Source organism: Ornithorhynchus anatinus, chromosome X5 (assembly GCF_004115215.2).
Source record: "Ornithorhynchus anatinus isolate Pmale09 chromosome X5, mOrnAna1.pri.v4, whole genome shotgun sequence".
Lineage (NCBI taxonomy): Eukaryota > Metazoa > Chordata > Mammalia > Monotremata > Ornithorhynchidae > Ornithorhynchus > Ornithorhynchus anatinus.
Genome location: NC_041753.1, coordinates 49189563 through 49210301, shown reverse-complemented (window position 1 = coordinate 49210301; position 20739 = coordinate 49189563). Strand labels below are relative to the sequence as shown.

Below are 20739 nucleotides of genomic sequence, written 5' to 3'. Positions count from 1 at the left end.
AAATTTAGCTTTTGCACTCAGTATGCTGCATCTCTTTTCGTGTATGTCACTAACAAGAACACTTAGATTTTGTACAGGTTGTTCCTTTTCCTCTCCTCATCTGGACTTTATTGTTATGGTCTCTCTATTCTTTTTTCTTTTTCAATTTATCTGTGCTAAACAATTTCTATCTCCTGGTTTTTGGGTCAATTGTAGATTTTACTTTTTTCCCCTTTATCCATTTAATTCTGCTTTCAAGACTTTTTGTGACATGCTATAAGAATTATTCTCAGGGTCACCAATTTCGCTGAGACTGTATATGAAGTATAGAATTCAATATGTTTGAACTGGAGAGGTACAGATTAAGGGTACAGGTTTCTTTGGCCATTCACTGGAAATTGTAGTTGTTGACAATTCTTTGGTGGGTTTATGGGGTAATCAGCATAGAACAGTAAATATATTAGTACAAAAAGTATCTGAATCTAGATCTAGGAATAATCACCTATCCCTAATGTGGATGACCCTTGTTGCTGATGAACCAGGGGGTGACCTCTGTCCTTTTCACATTCTTTAGGAGGCACTTATTTTTTCCTTACGGTTCTGGGACTTTTCCCCACTATTTCTAGTTTAATTCATCCCATGCCATCCTTCACACCATCAGCTTGTTATGGGCATGGAACGTGACTGCTAATCGTGTTGTGCTCTCCCAAGCACTTAATTGAGTGCAGTGCTCTGCACCCAATAAGCACTCAATGAACACATCGATTATTGATTGATTATTGGATGTACTTAATCTGCTATCACCAGGAAAGTGAATAGTGATACCACCATAGAAAAAGTTCACTCTTCTGTTACAAAAACATCTGACCTTTCCTTTTTAGGTCAATCATTAGCCCAATTTGGGCCATCACAGACTGTCAAAAGTAAATATTCTAAGCCTAAGTGTGATCAACAGAAATAACACAGGACTCCTCATCTTTCCATGCTATCCTCCCCAAGGTTTTCCCATTTCTGTGGGTACCACCATCATCTTCCCTGCCTCACAAACCCATAATAACCTTGACATTATCCTCAATTCATCTCTTTCATTCAACCAGCCTATTCAATTTGTTACCAAATCCTTTTGGTTCTACCTTCACGTTACCTCTAAAATCCACCCATCTATCTCCGTCTGAACTGTTCCGCTGCTGATAAAATTATTTATGGTATCTTACCTTGACTATTGCAGCCTCCTCACTGACCTCCCTGACTCTCCTTACTCAAGTTCATACTTCATTCCACTCCCCTAAAAGTACACTCAGTTCACGTCTGCCCTCTCGTTAAAAACAGCCAACGGTTGCCCATCCACCTCCATAGCAAATACTCCTTACTACTGGCTTTAAGGCACCCAATCAGCCCTCCCACTCCTACCTTACCTTGCTAATCTACTGCCAACATTCTCACTGCATCTCTATATTGATTGTCTTGCTGCCAACCTCTTGTCTACATCCTCCTTCTGGCCTGGAACTTCCTCACCCTCTATAATAGGTCAATACTCTCCCCATCTTCAAAACCCTACTAAAAACATACCTCCTCCTAGAAGTCTTCATTCATTTGTTCATTCATTCAATCAATCATATTTATGGAGCACTTACTGTGTGCAAAGCCCTGTATTAAGCGCTTGGAATGTACAATTCGGCAACAGATAGGGACAATCCCTGCCCAACAACGGGCTCACAGTCTAAATGGGGAAGACAGACAAGAAAACAAAACAAAACAAATAGGCATCAATTACCATCAAGATAAATAGAATCGTATATATATATATACACATCATTAATAAAATAATTCTCAGACTAAGCCTTCATTTTCCCACTCTATTTGCTCTCCCCTATAAGTTGCTTATGCTCTTGGATGTGTAGCCCTCAAGCACTTTGGTACTTAGCCCACCTCAGCCCACAGCACTTACGTATGTATATAGAGAAGCAGTATGGCTTAGTGGTAAGAGCCTGGGACTGGGAGTCAGAGGTCATGGGTTCTAATCCCGGCTCCCTCACATGTCAGCTGTGTGACTTTGGGCAAGTCACTTAACTTCTCTGTGCTTCAGTTCCCTCATCTGTAAAATGGGGATTAAGACTGTGAGCCCCATGTGAGAGAACCTGATTACCTGGTATCTACCCCAGTGCTCAGAACAGTGCTTAGCACATAGTAAGCGCTTAACAAATACCAAAATTATCATTATAATGTACTCTACTGCTTTCCCTTATTTTATTTTAATGTGTGTCTACCCTTCTAAACTGTAAACTCCTCGTGGACAGAGATTATGTCTACCACCCCATTGTATTTCATTCTCACCGGTGCTTAGTGCAGTGATCTGCACATAGTAAACACTCAATAAATACCATCCATTAACTGATAATAAACTAACAAAATGGTAAAAATAACTGTAATCCTTAACCACTAGTTTATGAGAAAAAATATAATTGAGAATAAGTACTCTAGGAAACACCACTGTTGAGTAAATTCACTGAATTTGAAATGTTTTACCCTGGTCATAAATTATTTCATCACTTTTTACATAGAAAAACTGATTTTTACATTTTAGAGAAGCTGCATGGCATAGTGGATAGAGCATGGCCCTGGGAGTTAGAAGAACAAGCATTCTAAACCTGGCTCTGCCACTTGGCTGCTGTGTGAGCTTGGACAAGTCACTTCACTTCTCTGTGCCTCAGTTACCTCATCTGTTAAATGGGGATTGAGACTGTGAGACAGGGACTATGTCCAATCCAACTTGCTTGTACCCACCCTAGTGCTTAGTACAGTTCCTGGCATCTAGTAAGCAATTAATAAATACCATAATTATAATTATTATATAGAAGCTATGATTAAGGGCAAAAAGTCACATTGGAAAGAGTCTGGGCTTGGGAATCAGAGGTCATGGATTCTAATCCCAGCTCTGCCACTTGTCTGCTGTGTGACTTTGGGTAAGTCATTTAACTTCTCCATGCCTAAATTCCCTCATCTGTAAAATGGGGATTAAAACTGTGAGCCCCATGTGGGACAACCTGATTACCTTGTATCTACCCTAGCTTTTAGAACAGTGCTTGGCAAATAATAAGTGCTTAACAAATACCATTATATTATTATTAAAACATGTTGGACACCAAAAATAGATCTGTATGGAATGAAGCTTACAGCAAAACTGAGCATGTGGCATGTAGATATCCTTGCATTTTTCTTATTATCAACAGTAATGTTGATAATAATAATGGTATCTTTAATCTTCCCACCTTATGTCCCTCCCTACATTTAACCAGTACGATTTAGGTACTCACCCCACTCCACTTTTGGACATATTTTTATACTGGGTTGTTTCCTTTACTCCAGCTAGTTTGTAAACTCTCTGAGGGCAGGGATCATATCTACTAATTCCATTGTACTCTCCCAAGCATTTAGAACAGTACTGTGTAGACGATTTGTGTTCAAAAAATGCTTCTGATTGATTGATGCCAGCAAGTAGCTGTTCCTTCATGAGTAATATTTCTGTCGTGATTAATTTACCCAGTATTTGCAAAAAATTTCAGTAAAAAAAAATCTACATTTTTAGAGTACGCTACACATTGGGTGTTTCTTGTTGAACAGAACTTGCTGATATTTATTCGATGTTCACTGGCTAGTTTAAGATGACCCTCTGCTCCGTTCAGTAAAATCTCAATGAAATATTAACCATATCAGCTCAACTTCTTAAAATTCATGCTGTACTCACTGAAAATACTAAGTTTCTCTAGATGAACATGAAAACCTACCAACAAAGGCACGGTCACACACACACATATATGTACCCACATATGTGTGCACTAACGATTTTTAAATAATTTAAATGAAAACTTCAGAAAAAGGTATTCAGGCAAAAACAATAGGCTACACTAAACATTCTGACATTAACCAGACAGTCAAAAACCAATTTCAATTTCAAAACGGCTGACATATGGGAGAGAATTATATCCTAGGACCTATATGCTTGGGTTGTGAAATGAACTGGCAACATGCTAGGACCACAAACAGCTGCTACCTGTCTATGTTGGAGTGAGAGGCATAATAAAAAGTCTCCGGGGATTGTGGAAAGGCAATAAAACAGAGTTTGGCACAGTTTTTTCATGTCCAATGCTGCATTCGTATCATTTGCTAAGTAGAAATATATCTTTCCTAACTAGTAATCCTTTTATTTACAAATATCTTACTCTCCTAAAAACTCCAGCATTCACCTTCATTTGGAAAGCAGTGAATTCAGACTCTTTTTTTTGCACTAGAAACATGATACATCTACTTTCTCCCACTGCATTTTCACAAAACCCACCACAAGGTAATCTCTACTTGTAATTTCAACATTTAAATGATATATGTGACTGCTGCAGCTTGGCCTAATGGAAAGAGCATGAGAGACTCTGAGCCCCATGTGTGCCAAGGACTGTGTCTGACCTGGGTAACTTGCTTCTATCCTCGTGCCTACCTAGTACAGTGCTTGGCACATGGAAATCACTTAACAAATATCACTATTATCATCACTAACAGTCAGGAGATTTTGTTTCTACTTCCAGATTGGCCATTGGCCTTGGATGCATCACTTTACTTTTCTGGATCTCATTTTCCACATACATAAAATGGAGTTAATAATACCAGCTCTCATTACAGCACAAGGATTTTGTGAGGATAAAATGAGATTACTGATGAGAAAACACTTGGGGAAAAAAGAAAACCCTATACAAGAAAATGGGATATTTTCATCGTTATTATTATTATAGTTTTTAGTCTAGTACAAACATTAATTTGACAGGAATAATGATGAAAAACACAATGTGATAACATTATACATTGAATAATTTGAAAATAGAATTAAAGGATCAATGTAGACACAATGCTGTTCATGTAGAAGAAATTTCCTACCAGACAAAAATTCATAAGGAAACAACTAGATAAGTAATCCATTCATTAAACAAGCCTGTAACTTGATTATCAGTATGTATGTATTTGCTATTTCTTAGCACCAGAAAACAAAAGAAGGAAACCCAGAAATAATCACGTCCAACAAAATGAATAGGGTATATGTAAATATTCAATAGTATTTATTGAGGGCTTACTATGTGCAGAGCACTGTACTAAGCGCTTGGAATGTACAAATCAGCAACAGATAGAGACAGTCCCTGCCCATTGATGGGTTTACAGTCTAATGGGGGGAGACAGATGAAACTGTCCTTTATTTTCAAAGCTGATACTACTGATGGAGCCATCTTATCTACGTGTGCTGGAATCACAAAGTTACCTATGGATGACTGGCAGCCCATTCCATTCTGAGAGCACAATGCTTTTGTCACCCTGCTGCTTTCTCTACTTAGAAGCAGAAATAGTAGTAGTAGTAATAATAATAATAATAATCATGGTCCTTGTTAAGGGCTTACAATGTGCCAAGCACTGTTCTAAGCGCTGGGGTCGATACAAATTAATCAGCTTGGACACAGTCTCTGTCCCAAATTGGGCTGATACTCTTAATCCCCATTTTTTACAGATGAGGAAACTGAGGCCCAGAGAAGTTAAGTAACTTGCCCAAGGTCACACAGCAGCCAAGTGGCAGAGCCAGGATTAGAACCCACGACCTTCTGACTCCCAGGCCCATGCTGTATCCACTACACTATGCTGCTTCTCAGTACACCAAGAGTAATGGCATCTATCCAACACCCACTGGGTGGAATGACCTGTACAAAGCAATGTACAACAGAAAATGACAGGTTCCTTACCCAAAAGGAGCTTTCATTCTAATGAGGGATGATAGAGAATAATAATAACAGTGATGCTGGTACTTAAGTACGCGTGGCTCAGTGGAAAGAGCCCGGGCTTGGGAGTCAGAGGTCATGGGTTCGAATCCCGGCTCTGCCACTTGCCAGCTGTGTGACTCTGGGCAAGTTACTTAAGTTCTCTGTGCCGCAGTTCCCTCATCTGTAAAATGGGGATTAAGACTGTGAACCCCACGTGGGACAACCTGATCACCTTGTATTGGCCCCAGCGCTTAGAACAGTGCTTGGGGAAGCAGCGTGCCTCAGTGGAAAGAGCATGGGCTTGGGAGTCAGAGGTCATGGGTTCGAATCCCGGCTCTGCCACTTATCAGCTGTGTGACCGTGGGCAAGTCACTTAACCTCTCTGTGCCTCAGTTACCTCATCTGTAAAATGGGGATTAAGACTGTGAGCCTTATGTGGGACAATCTGATTACCCTGTATCTACCCCAGCGCTTAGAACAGTGCTCTGCACATAGTAAACGCTTAACAAATACCAACATTATCATTATTATTATTGTTACTATGTGTCAAGCACTTTTCTAAGTGTTGGGGTAGATACAAGTTAATCAGGTTGGATACAGTCCTTGCTCCACAAGGGGCTCATACTCTTAATCCCCATTTTACAGATGAGGTAACTGAGGCCGAGAGAAGGAAAGTGACTTGTCCAAGGTCACAGAGTAGACAAGTTCATTCATTCATTCAATAGTATTTATTGAGCGCTTACTATGTGCAGAGCACTGTACTAAGCGCTTGGAATGTACAAATCGGTAACAGATAGAGACAGTCCCTGCCCTTTGACGGGCTTACAGTCTAACTGGGGGAGACAGACAGACAAGAACAATAGCAATAAATAGACAAGTGGCAGAGGTGAGATTAGAACCCAGATCCTTCTGATTCCCAGTCCCCGGCTCTATTCACTAAGCTAAAGAGATATAATAATGTTCACAAATAGAGTAATCAGAATAAATTGCATTTATATTTGAATAAAAATATATACACAAGTTCTTATGATAGGTATGAATAAATACATCAGGGCTGGAGAAGATAGCTAGTGAGTTGATATGAGTTGGGCTTTTAAGGGAGGGCTGCCTGTGACCTTAGGCAAGACACTTAAGCTTTGTATGTCTCAGTTTCATCATCTGGAAAAGGCAGATAGGAGACTTGCTCCCCCTTCATCTTAGACTGTGAGCTTTGTATGGGACATAGATTGTATTTGAACTGATTTGAATCTGACCTGGAGCTTAACCTAGTGATTGACCCCTAACAAGTACTTGCCAAACACCACAGTTGAGAGTCTTAATTGTCTGTAGAGAATGTTTCTGTTTATTGCTATACTGTATTCTCCCAAGCACTTAGTACAGGGCACAAAGTAAGCACTCAATAAATAGGACTGAATGAATGAATGAACAATTGTGAAAAGCTTTTGCTTGATGATGAGGCAAATGGGAAGACAAATTGGTAGGTATTTGAGGATTGGAGAGTTGTGTACTGTGACACTTCAAGAATGATGTCCAACAAAATTAAGTGGACACACATGCATGCTAAATTGTCCTTTGCATTCAAAGATGAAAGTACTGATGGAAAGGTCCTTTTTGTTCAAGTCTCGAGGTATCCCATGGTATCCTGATATTTGATGTTGTGCATAATATTTGTAAAGCTGGAGAAAATCCCGGAAAAGCCAATTTTCCCTTCAATGATGGATCCGGGTGTGACAGCCATCTAGAAGTTGAACATTCCCACAGCCTTAGTGAACTTCAACTTGGTTCGAAGCTTAATGCTGCAATATTAGCAAACATTGTGCTAGTTTCCCAAAGCCTATGTTAGCCCTTTCGATTTGCTTTTCTACCTCTTTGTTTCTCCATACACTATTGGCTAATGTACTGTTTCAGACCCCTCCCAGGGTCACACCTGGAAAGTTTCCAGTACTCTACCAGTCTCGACTATGGGAGGGTGGGTCAAGTAGAGGCATATCCTTTCCATTTCTAGCTTGGGCAGTGGCTAGTGAGTGGAAGGCAATCTGCTACAAGTCCATATTCACCAGTGCTGGCAGCAGCAGCATGGGAGAGAGTCGAGGGGGGAGACTCAAGTTTACTGTGCGGAGAGAGGCAACCACATCCGTATTTTTACCAAGAAAACTCTATGGATAATAATAATAATAATGTTGGTATTTGTTAAGTGCTTACTATGTGCACAGTACTGTTCTAAGCGCTGGAGTAGACACAGGGAAATCAGGTTGCCCCACGTGAGGCTCCCAGTCTTAATCTCCATTTTACAGATGAGGTAACTGAGGCACAGAGAAGTTAAGTGACTTGCCCACAGTCTCACAGCTGACAAGTAGCAGAGCCAGGATTCGAACCCATGACCTCTGACTCCCAAGCCTGGGCTCTTTCCACTGAGCCACGCTGCTTCTCTACCAGAGTGACTGTAGATGGAGGCGGGGCGTTCTGGGAGGGATCATGGGTTGGAGACAATGTGACAGTATAAGACAAGACAAGTGATGCTATTGATACCTCTCTACTTGTTTGATTTGTTGTCTGTCTCCCCACTTCTAGATTGTGTGCCCGTTGTTGGGTAGGGATTGTCTCTATCTGTTGCTGAATTGTACTTTCCAGAGTACAGTGCTCTGCACAGTAAGCGCTCAGTAAATACAAACGAATTAATGAAAATAGTTGATGATTTGTAGAGATTCCCAGGCATACATTAAGCTCCATTTCTGTCAAATTTATTATCAATCTGATCCTTTGGCTTTCTCTGTGAAGAAACTTAGAATCAACTGTATATATTTTGTGTGTGTGCACCTCAAGGTGCTTGTGTCTTATCGTTGCAGGAGTTTGCATATGCTGATGAAGCTTAGAGCTATGCCATATAGGGCTACCTATAAGAGAAAGATCTAAGCAGAAACATCAGGCAAAGTTGATTCACCTGTTCTGGGCAGCAGCAGTATGGGAAACAGTCAAAGGCAGATGATCAAGTGATCAAAATGTTGATCAAAGGCAATGGGAGAGACTCAAGATGGCAATGGTAAACCACTTTCTTATCTTTACCAAGAAAACTGTGGATGCATTCATTCATTCATTCATTCAATAGTATTTATTGAGCGCTTACTATGTGCAGAGCACTGTACTAAGCGCTTGGGATGAACAAGTCGGCAACAGATAGAGACAGTCCCTGCCGTTTGACGGGCTTACAGTCTAATCGGGGGAGACGGACAGACGAGAACAATGGCGCTAAACAGCGTCAAGGGGAAGAACATCTCGTAAAAACAATGGCAACTAAATAGAATCAAGGCGATGTACAATTCATTAACAAAATAAATAGGGTAACGAAAATATATACAGTTGAGCGGACGAGTACAGTGCTGTGGGGATGGGAAGGGAGAGGTGGAGGAGCAGAGGGAAAAGGGGAAAATGAGGCTTTAGCTGCGGAGAGGTAAAGGGGGGATGGCAGAGGGAGTAGAGGGGGAAGAGGAGCTCAGTCTGGGAATGCCTCTTGGAGGAGGTGATTTTTAAGTAGGGTTTTGAAGAGGGAAAGAGAATCAGTTTGGTGGAGGTGAGGAGGGAGGGCGTTCCAGGACCGCGGGAGGACGTGACCCAGGGGTCGACGGCGGGATAGGCGAGACCGAGAGACGGTGAGGAGGTGGGCGGCAGAGGAGCGGAGCGTGCGGGGTGGGCGGTAGAAAGAGAGAAGGGAGGAGAGGTAGGAAGGGGCAAGGTGATGGAGAGCCTTGAAGCCTAGAGTGAGGAGTTTTTGTTTGGAGCGGAGGTCGATAGGCAACCACTGGAGTTGTTTAAGAAGGGGAGTGACATGCCCAGATCGTTTCTGCAGGAAGATGAGCCGGGCAGCGGAGTGAAGAATAGACCGGAGCGGGGCGAGAGAGGAGGAAGGGAGGTCAGAGAGAAGGCTGACACAGTAGTCTAGCCGGGATATAATGAGAGCCCGTAATAGTAAGGTAGCCGTTTGGGTGGAGAGGAAAGGGCGGATCTTGGCGATATTGTAGAGGTGAAACCGGTAGGTCTTGGTAACGGATAGGATGTGTGGGGTGAACGAGAGGGACGAGTCAAGGATGACACCGAGATTGCGGGCCTGCGGGACGGGAAGGATGGTCGTGCCATCCACGGTGATGGAGAAGTCTGGGAGAGGACCGGGCTTGGGAGGGAAGATGAGGAGCTCAGTCTTGCTCATGTTGAGTTTTAGGTGGCGGGCCGACATCCAGGTGGAGACATCCCGGAGGCAGGAGGAGATGCGAGCCTGAAGGGAGGGGGAGAGGACAGGGGCAGAGATGTAGATCTGCGTGTCATCTGCGTAGAGATGGTAGTCAAAGCCGTGAGAGCGGATGAGTTCACCGAGGGAGTGAGTGTAAATGGAGAACAGAAGAGGGCCAAGAACTGACCCTTGAGGAACTCCAACAGTTAAAGGATGGGAGGGGGAGGAGGCTCCAGCGTAGGAGACCGAGAATGATCGGCCAGAGAGGTAAGAGGAGAACCAGGAGAGGACAGAGTCCGTGAAGCCAAGGTGAGATAAGGTATGGAGGAGGAGGGGATGGTCGACAGTGTCAAAGGCAGCAGAGAGGTCAAGGAGGATCAGAATGGAGTAGGAGCCATTGGATTTGGCAAGAAGGAGGTCATGGGTGACCTTAGAGAGAGCAGTCTCGGTAGAGTGGAGGGGACGGAAGCCAGATTGGAGGGGGTCTAGGAGAGAATGGGAGTTAAGGAATTCTAGGCATCGATTGTAGACTACTCGTTCTAAGATTTTGGAAAGGAAGGGTAGTAGGGAGATAGGACGATAACTGGAGGGGGAAGTGGGGTCAAGAGCGGGTTTTTTTAGGATGGGGGAGACGTGGGCATGTTTGAAGGCAGAGGGGAAGGAGCCCTTGGAGATTGAGTGGTTAAAAATAGAAGTTAAGGAAGGGAGGAGGGCAGGGGCGATGGTTTTAAGAAGGTGAGAGGGAATGGGGTCCGAGGCGCAGGTGGAGGGGGTGGCACTCGCGAGGAGGGAGGAGATCTCCTCTGAGGATACTGCAGGGAAGGATGGGAAAGTAGGGGAGGGGGTTGTTGGGGGGGAGGGGAGAGGCGGAGGAGTGACTTTGGGGAGCTCAGACCTGATCGTGTTGATTTTCGTGAGGAAATAGGTGGCCAGATCATTAGGGTGCACATACCAGTACCTTATGACAGAAGATGGGACGTTCTGAAGAGGGTGTGTCCCTGGAGTCACTATGAGGCGGAAACGAGTTGATGGCATTTGAAGCACCTGAAGAGCATAATTATCAGTGTACACCAGTTCCTGGATGACTATCTCAAAAACCTCCAACGATGTTTGTTGAAAGAGTTTCCCAGTGGATTGGAAACATATTCTTTTGCAAGCTTCCAGGCCCCTTGTTGCTACCTCAATCAGGTAAGCCGAGAAGAGGTTGAGCAGTACTGACTGACCTTTCCCCAAAGATCTACTTTACATCATGATGATGTGAAAGGTTTAGAGAGCTTTCAATTTCATGAAGAAGGATAAGGTTCTTGGTGAACTTTCAGAAGCCACATTAGCTTATGAATTGCCAGAACCCAGAGCTCTTGATAATGTCGATTTTTTTTAATTTAATGGTATTTCTTAAGTGCTTACTATGTGCCAGGTCCTGTACTAAGCACTGGGGTACATACCAGGAAATCAGGTTGGATGTACTCTCCCAAATAGTAAGTGCTCAATAAATACCATTGATTGACTGATATCCCATTTGGGGTTCAGTCTTAATCCCCATTGTACAGAGAAGGTAACTGAGGCACAGATAAATTTTGTTATATGCCCAAGATCACACAGCAGACAAGTGGCTGAGTCAGTATTAGAACCTAGATCCTCTGACTCCCAGGCCCATGCTTTAGACTGTAAGCTCAGTGTGGGCAGGGAATGTGGCTGTTTATTGTTGTATTGTACTCTCCCAAGCACATATTCCAGTGCTCCATATACAGCAAGCACTCAATAAATATGACTGATTGACTGACTGAACGAATGAATGAATTTTCACTAGGCTACACCGCTTCTTGACTGCTTTAAGATTTTCAGAGTCCAGAGGTCTTGATATTTTTCCCTGGGTGTCTGTCATGCTGCAAATAAATCCTGCCTGCCTGGCATATCATTAGATATGGGTTGAAAATGTGCCTGTGATTCTGAGTGCATGTTTGTAATAAGTCTTCTAAGATCAGAATTGTCAGGTGAATTTTTCTAAAATTTAGAACATGAACAACTTTGTCAAGTGTACCTAGTTCTCACATTCCTTCATTTAATATTTACCTGTTTTCATATTGTGTACTTCAAATTTGATTACTGATGCTTTGTGAGAAGAGGTTAGTTCATTAAAAAATCATTTACCACTAGAAACAGCTGAGGTAGACGTATGACGTTTAGTAAGTTTTGTTTCAATTATGAACTCTAATGAGTGGGTGATCAGGAAAAGTGGCTTTTTACCTTGATCACTGAGGGAGCAAGATAAATGCAGGTAGAAGAAAAAAACGAAATGATGCTATACTTTGAATGCTTGATCAAGAGAGGAAAAAAACACATTAAAATAATAATTTCCCTGAATCACTGCTGCTATAAACTTGTTAAGCTACAGCTCATGTCCTAGGCAAAGCAACAGAGCAAGCAAATCATTCAAGAATAAGGCCAGTAAAACACCCCAAAATACCAGAGAAGGTGATGTTCTCTATACCTGTTCCAGCAGAAGTTCTCATAGGCTCTAATCTAATCGCCAAGATCCGCCCTTTCCTCTCCACCCAAACGGCTACCTTACTATTATGGGCTCTCGTTATATCCCGGCTAGACTACTGTGTCAGCCTTCTCTCTGACCTCCCTTCCTCCTCTCTCGCCCCGCTCCGGTCTATTCTTCACTCCGCTGCCCGGCTCATCTTCCTGCAGAAACGATCTGGGCATGTCACTCCCCTTCTTAAACAACTCCAGTGGTTGCCTATCGACCTCCACTCCAAACAAAAACTCCTCACTCTAGGCTTCAAGGCTCTCCATCACCTTGCCCCTTCCTACCTCTCCTCCCTTCTCTCTTTCTACCGCCCACCCCGCACGCTCTGCTCCTCTGCCGCCCACCTCCTCGCCGTCCCTCGGTCTCGCCTATCCCGCCGTCGACCCCTGGGTCACGTCCTCCCGCGGTCCTGGAACGCCCTCCCTCCTCACCTCCGCCAAACTGATTCTCTTTCCCTCTTCAAAACCTTACTGAAAAATCACCTCCTCCAAGAGGCGTTCCCAGACTGAGCTCCTCTTCCCCCTCTACTCCCTCTGCCATCCCCCCTTTACCTCTCCGCAGCTAAAGCCTCATTTTCCCCTTTTCCCTCTGCTCCTCCACCTCTCCCTTCCCATCCCCACAGCACTGTACCCGTCCGCTCAACTGTATATATTTTCGTTACCCTATTTATTTTGTTAATGAATTGTACATCGCCTTGATTCTATTTAGTTGCCATTGTTTTTACGAGATGTTCTTCCCCTTGACGCTGTTTAGTGCCATTGTTCTTGTCTGTCCGTCTCCCCCAATTAGACTGTAAGCCCGTCAAACGGCAGGGACTGTCTCTATCTGTTGCCGACTTGTTCATCCCAAGCGCTTAGTACAGTGCTCTGCACATAGTAAGCGCTCAATAAATACTATTGAATGAATGAATGAATAATTGGATGTTCCTAAGGTCAACGAAGTGGTTAACCCAAGTAGATGGCAGTTCCCACATAACTGGAAAGGTATTCTTTTAGTGTCATCAAAAATAACTAGTGTATTAGACTGCAAGTTCACTGTGGGCAGGAAACATGTCCAGCAACTCCGTTGAACTGTACATTCCTAAGCATTTAGTACAATGCAATGCACTGCTCAATAAATATCACTGATTAATTAGGACTTGAGTAGGAGTACAGATACTGGGAAAATGGAAGATATTTTGTCAATAGAAATGAAACTGAATTAGAGATTTTGATGATTTACCTTATTGCTCTCAATTTATATTACATTAAAAAATAAATCATTTGGGGGAATACTATCAGTGGCACTGAAAGTTGTGACTGGAAAACAGTTTCCTACTTTCAAAATGAATGTCTCTGCTTCCCTCCAACATTTATTTTCTCTAAATGCCTTAGCATTTATCTTGCAGCAGGAGACCATTATCCAGTCACAATGTTCAATTCCTTTGACATTATCTCTTAAGTAAAATAGTAACGGTGAGAATAAAAGACTTGCTGATTGAAAGTGTGCTTTAGTATGCATGGTGTGTGAACAAATACTATACATGAAATTCACCCGCTTAATCATCATTGGATGTGAAAACAGAAAATGTATTCTATTTTTTACCCAGACTATGTAATGGAACTTGGGGGAGCTGGGAAGAATAAGCAATACAAGTAGTGACAATTTCAACACTTTCTGAATTGGTTAAAATGTTCCTCCTTTAATTTCATTGGTTTGTTGGCAATGTTTGTATTGTGGATTCAAGTATAGACGGAACTTAGAACAGATGGTTATAGCAGTACATTAAAGATGATATCTAAAGCTACCAGCCAGAGTTAGATCAGCAAACATGACAAAAGAAGCAAAATTATAAAGTTTTTGATAGAAAAGTGACACCATTTGGAAAAATAATAAACTGAAATTTACAATTATTCGTGACACAGGAAAGTACAGTTGGAAAAAACAACAACATAATAATCATGCTTCAGTAATTGTTTATAATAAAGCCAATAAATTGGAACTATATATAAGTAGGAAGACTCGGAGCATTAAGTTGATCTTGCATATTTTAAACCCATAGGGAGAAACTTTCTCATAAGGTGATATTCATCATCAATCATTTTCATTTTATGATGGAAGAACACTTTTAAAGTTCTCTACCATTTCATCGATGACACCCTAACACTTTGTAGCAAAATTCCAGTTACCTCATTCCTTTCATTCATTCAATTCATTCAATAGTATTTATTGAGCGCTTTCTACGTGCAGAGCACTGTACTAGCGCTTGGAATGTACAATTCGGCAACAGATAGAGCCAATCCCTGCCCAATGATGGGCTTACAGACTGTACGTTCCTGTAGACTACAAGCTCCTGGTGGCAGTGATCATGTCCACAACTCTGTTGTATTCTCCAAGTGGTTAGTACAGTGCTCTGCATACAGTAAGCACTCAATGAACGCCTTCGATTGATAACATAGGACATTTTAAAAATTGCCATGGTTGATGTGCAGCCCTCCCATAGAATATGCTAATTGTGATGTGCCTTCTTTCAGTGAGACAGGAAACATATATATCCAAGTGTTTAAAAAATTGAGAGAAAATAGATCTTAAATGAGCAAATGTCTAAACTCCAGCAAATTATCTACTTAATGGAGATTCTACCCTAGAGGTGTCTCCCAAACATATCTCCATATCTCCTTCTACCCTTTCAGGACAGCATAACTCTAGCTCAACAATCCCAGATGAAATGCAACCCAGATTCACAATGCTTGAGGATATATTATTCCTTTTGACCTCTGACCTCATAACGTGACCGCACAAATTTTTTGTCTTTGAAACTCGGCTCCTGTTACTCTGCCAAACAGATGACGTGTCAAGCAAGGAAGATCCCTGCTCACCGCTGGACTCAGAACTCTTAATGTTGCCTTGAAGTATGATAAGTATGCATAGGACTGCAATGATTGTCCAAATATCATTCAGCGAAAGCTGAACTGGGAGGATTACAAGGGAAGGCCTCTGAGAGAAATGCATGCTGGTTCCAGATATCTCCCCCAAAACTCTCTGACACAGAAAGTTCTTGAATTGTGAGGTTCAGAAAGGGAAAAAGAGGAAACTAAAACCAACTTCAAATTACAAGGCATTTCTAGATGCACAAGTTTCTACAAGTGCACAAGTTCTTAGATCATTACAAATGAAATTCTGGAAATAAACTCAGTTCTAAAGGTGTACACCAAATCAACACGTGGCAGGATGTTCCCCAAGGCTATGAGTAGACTCATCAGCAAGGTGGGCAGAGAGAGGGAGACAAAGTAGAAAGCAAAGGGTCCCTCCTCTCATTATAAAGAGTTCCACCTAAACCAACCAGCTCTCAAGCCCAGAAGATATTGACATATGTAGATCTTTTTCTTCTGGGAAATATAGTTCCTAGACAACCTTCTTATTTTCCTTTAGCAAATTGACCTATTCTATGCATCCATGCTGGGGGATGCAACAAAAGATCTGGATGCAGGTATTGTTAGAATATATCTCTACTCTTCAAATAATGAATATAAAGAAAATCAATTTTAGATTCAGAAGTAGAGGGTTCATGTGTTTGGAGCTATTCAGTTCCATCTATGTATTTTTGAGCATTTTAGTCATAAATAGTTTCACATTTGTCTAAGCTCCTTTTGGATAGTGAACTTGATTATTCGGTACTGCCCAAGCAACTAGTACATTGCACTGCACTAGATGGAAGCTCAAGAAATGGTGATATCACTATTGTTACTTTTACTACCACTCAAACATCAAACTACGACTACAAACAACAAAAATAGGGACCGTTCTATCCTCAGAGTACCACAGGGGCTAAGTGGGGTTAGAAAAACCACCCAGGGCTTAGGTCATCATGGCTGAACTAGGCTCTCAAACAGAGTAAAGTCCAGAGTCAATGTTTCATCAATAACACAGTTGGAAAATATCAACAGAGGGATACAAAGGCTGAGGGTTTGGCACTGTAGAGATAGAGATTATCGTAGAAACACACAGAGATATTTACCATAAGCTTGGAGCCACATGGTCAGAGCATATGGTCTAGAATTTTGCTTGTGGAAAAGGGTAGAAATGGCTTCAAACTGAAATAACCCCAAGTAACGAATAAGCAGGGAGAGAACAACTTCACCACATGGAAAACTTTTTCTAGTAAAAGTCCAGGCAGGAACAGATCAAGGAACAAGGAAACAGTTATTGGCAGGAATAAAGGCAACCCTGCCAAATTGAGGCTTCCTCCAGAATCATGTTATAGAATGCAGCTCTGCTCAGAGTGGAGTGAAGCTCTTCCACTACTGGGCAGAAAGCCACACTTCTCCCAGAGGGTCCCAGTTGCTTCTGGGAGGTGTAGAAAACCAACCCCCTTGCACTATTGGTTATATAGTATTTTCTCCTCTTTTTCTACCTTGCAGTTCTCCTGCCAGCTTTCAAATATTCATTCATTCATTCAATAGTATTTATTGAGCGCTTACTATGTGCAGAGCACTGTACTAAGCGCTTGGAATGAACAAGTCGGCAAAAGATAGAGACAGTCCCTGCCGTTTGACGGGCTTACAGTCTAATCGGGGGAGACAGAGAAGAACAATGGCAATAAATAGAGTCAAGGGGAAGAACATCTCGTAAAAACAATGGCAACTAAATAGAATCAAGGCGATGTACATTTCATTAACAAAATAAATAGGGTAATGAAAATATATACAGTTGAGCAGACGAGTACAGTGCTGAGGGGATGGGAAGGGAGAGGGGGAGGAGCAGAGGGAAATGGGGGGAAAAGAGGGTTAAGCTGCGGAGAGGTGAAGGGGGTGGTGGTAGAGGGAGTAGAGGGAGAAGGGGAGCTCAGTCTGGGAAGGCCTCTTGGAGGAGGTGAGTTTTAAGTAGGGTTTTGAAGAGGGGAAGAGAATCAGTTTGGCGGAGGTGAGGAGGGAGGGCGTTCCAGGACCGCGGGAGGACGTGGCCCAGGGGTCGACAGCGGGATAGGCGAGACCGAGGGACGGTGAGGAGGTGGGCGGCAGAGGAGCGGAGCATGCGGGGTGGGCGGTAGAAAGAGAGAAGGGAGGAGAGGTAGGAAGGGGCAAGGTGATGGAGAGCCTTGAAGCCTAGAGTGAGGAGTTTTTGTTTGGAGCGGAGGTTGACAGGCAACCACTGGAGGTGTTTAAGAAGGGGAGTGACATGCCCAGACCGTTTCTGTAGGAAGATGAGCCGGGCAGCGGAGTGAAGAATAGACTGGAGCGGGGCGAGAGAGGAGGAAGGGAGATCAGAGAGAAGGCTGACACAGTAGTCTAGCCGGGATATAACGAGACCCCGTAGCAGTAAGGTAGCCGTTTGGCTGGAGAGGAAAGGGCGGATTGGCGATATTATAAAGGTGAGACCGGCAGGCTTTGGTAACGGATTGGATGTGTGGGGTGAACGAGAGAGCCGAGTCAAAGATGACACCGAGGTTGCGGGCCTGAGAGACGGGAAGGATGGTCGTTCCATCCATGGTGATAGGGAAGTCTGGGAGAGACTGTCATACTCCTGTCATACTCCTGTCATACTCCACAGCAGTTTATGGAAAGGGTGAAAGCACTATAGTGTCTGTTGCTAATGAAGTCTCAGAGAGACAATTTTACATACCATAGACTGCACCTGATACACCCATCAGTCATCTTACAAGATGTACTGTTGGCCACAGGGGGACTGGGCTAGAACGTGTGAGAGGTTCAGTCCAATCCCACCCCAATTCAGCAAAACCTATCAAAAACACATCCTATTGGCAGTCAGATATATTTTCTGATGCCCCCAATCCTGAACAAAAGTTGTATGTAAGCCTCATTCTGGTCCTAGATAATGGGGAGGCTGCAGTGCTGTTCAACAGCTCACTTGTTCAAGGAACTCCTCCTAGGGCTGCAGTATGTACCCCCATATGGGCAAGGAGCTAGAAAGGGTACCCTATATTTTCCATGATAAAGACGTAAAAAATCAAATCAAGAAGCACAGTACGTCCTTTGAAGCCTCTCAAACAGCATGTAAAAGAAGCTTGGTATTAGACTCCAGTCTAAATTAATGTACTGCAAATCCATAATTCCATCCAACCTTGTGCATCACTGTGAGACCTAGACTGCCCAAAGATGCCACTCCTTGAGCAGTTCCGTCAATGTTCAGACTCTACTCTGTATCGAATAACAAGACAACTGCAAAGTCCTAGAACCAAGTCAGCCTCCTAGCACTGAAGCTACATTCCATCCAAACACGGTGGGGCTGGATGGGATGTGTGAGGAGAACATTGACAGCAGAACACCCGAACAGCTGCAGTATAATGAGCTGAAATTGAGAAACTGAAAATGAGGAGGACAGTCTCAGGATTCAGCAAAACAAAGCCTCAGATACTGCTGCATCTCTACTGACTACTGGGAATTCATTATAATAGATGGACCAAAAAGACACACTGCAATAAAGAAAGGAGAAGGACTTTTCAAGCAGTACTTTTTTTAAGGCTCGCAAGACAAAAAGGCTATTATTATTATTATTGTTGTTGTTATTGCTACTAATAGTAATAACAGCATTTTGTTAAGCACTTACTTTGTGCCAAGCACTGTACCAAAAACTGTCACAGGCACTGAAAAACACCAACATGGTAGCAACACAGTGTGGCTCAGTGGAAAGAGCTCAGACTTAGGAATCAGAGGTCATGGGTTCTAATCCCAGCTCCGCCACCTGTAAGGTGTGTGACTTTGAAGTCATTTAACTTCTCAGTGCCTCAGTTACCTCATCTGTAAAATGAGGATTAAGACTGTGAGCCTCATGTGGGACAACCTGATTGCCCTGTATCTACCCCAGCGCTTAGAACAGTGCTCGGCACATAGTAAGCACTTAACAAATACCAACATTATTATTTTATTATTATTATTAACACAAAAGGCCAAAGGGCAGTCTTTCTGTATGCCCAGCATGGTTGGGGATATAAAGTCTCGTGGTAGCCTTTTTAGTCTCATAGGTGAATTTCCCCATCAGCAATGCTTTCTTCTGGTATGACAGATAACAGGTAATATTTATCGTTCGTTTCCCACTTGCTCCAAATGATCTTCATATGTACTCTTTAATTTATCCAAAATATTCCAAAGTATGAAATGTTTATTTTTTTTTCTTGAAAAAATCAAAATAACTCTGTTTTGATTAAATTTTGCATAATTTGATTCCTGGAGTCAGTCAAGGAAGACAGTTGGCACTCTGTTGCCTTTATATAAAATGGTTGGTTAATTTTTATTTATAATTCTCAATAGATTCCTACTGCATTCGCAGAACAATCTAACCTCAGAACCTAGACGAATTCAACTAATGTAAATTTATGTACTTTTTTTAATACCCTCGTGGATTAATGATAGTTTTGAATCATAATATTTATTTGCATGTTAAACAACATGAGTGACTTACATTTCGCTTCAACAGGGTAAATATAAATTTGAACATTAAAGCATCAAAGAGTGAAATTTTTTTTGCTTACAAAACTTTCTCCATTTTTTCAGAACTAAAAATATTTATCGGTAGGTATTTTTCAACTAATCAATATTGGCATCATCATTACTAAATTTCTCCAATTTTATAACCATTGGATTGTAAATAGAGGGCAGGGACCAAGTTTTTTACTGCATTCTCCCAAGCATCTCTAATATGCTCTACACACAGTAGGATCTCAGTAATACGATCTCAGTAATAGTCATGATCACGATGTGATATCTTCACAGGCAACACATTCAAGGAAAATACAGGGTACATCATCAAATACTTTATACTGTTCTGACCTTCCAAAATCATCTGCAACTATCAAACAGACCAGGGCTCTTATAACTCCTAAGCAAATCTGGCTATCCCGTGCAGTTCACTAACTTCCCTAGGCAATTCTATATTTGTATAGTTAGTCAAATAGTAGTTGAAGTGCCTTTTCTGACCCTTTCCCCATTACCATCAAAGTAAAGCAGGACTCTGTGTTTGTTCAATCCTACTGAACCTAATCCGTGCTACCATCCCTGAAGCTGCAGTGAGAGACAGGGAGGGATGCTGGAGTCAAGAATACACTTCCAGTCTACTGGGAAACTCTTCCAACTCAACAGACTATGAAAATTATCAGCACTCCTTGAAGCAAGTATCCAAGTACTGGTGCAAGACGATAGCTGTGCTCTTTTTTATGATATCTGTTAAGTGCTTACTATGTGCCAGACACTGTGCTAACTGCTGAGGCAGATATAAGA

At 42.4% G+C, this 20739-nt stretch overlaps 1 protein-coding gene and 1 non-coding gene across 41 annotated transcripts in view; one reads left to right on the top strand and one right to left on the bottom strand.

The window, feature by feature from the left end:
- The window catches only part of PTPRD (protein tyrosine phosphatase receptor type D), a 1860044-nt gene that overhangs the window by 891078 nt on the left and 948227 nt on the right, over positions 1 to 20739 (bottom strand). The gene's annotated exons all lie outside the window — the stretch shown is intronic.
- On the top strand, positions 7678 to 7815 carry LOC114808510. Its single transcript, XR_003756358.1, has one exon. It is a non-coding gene; the product is annotated as a small nucleolar RNA SNORA7 (small nucleolar RNA).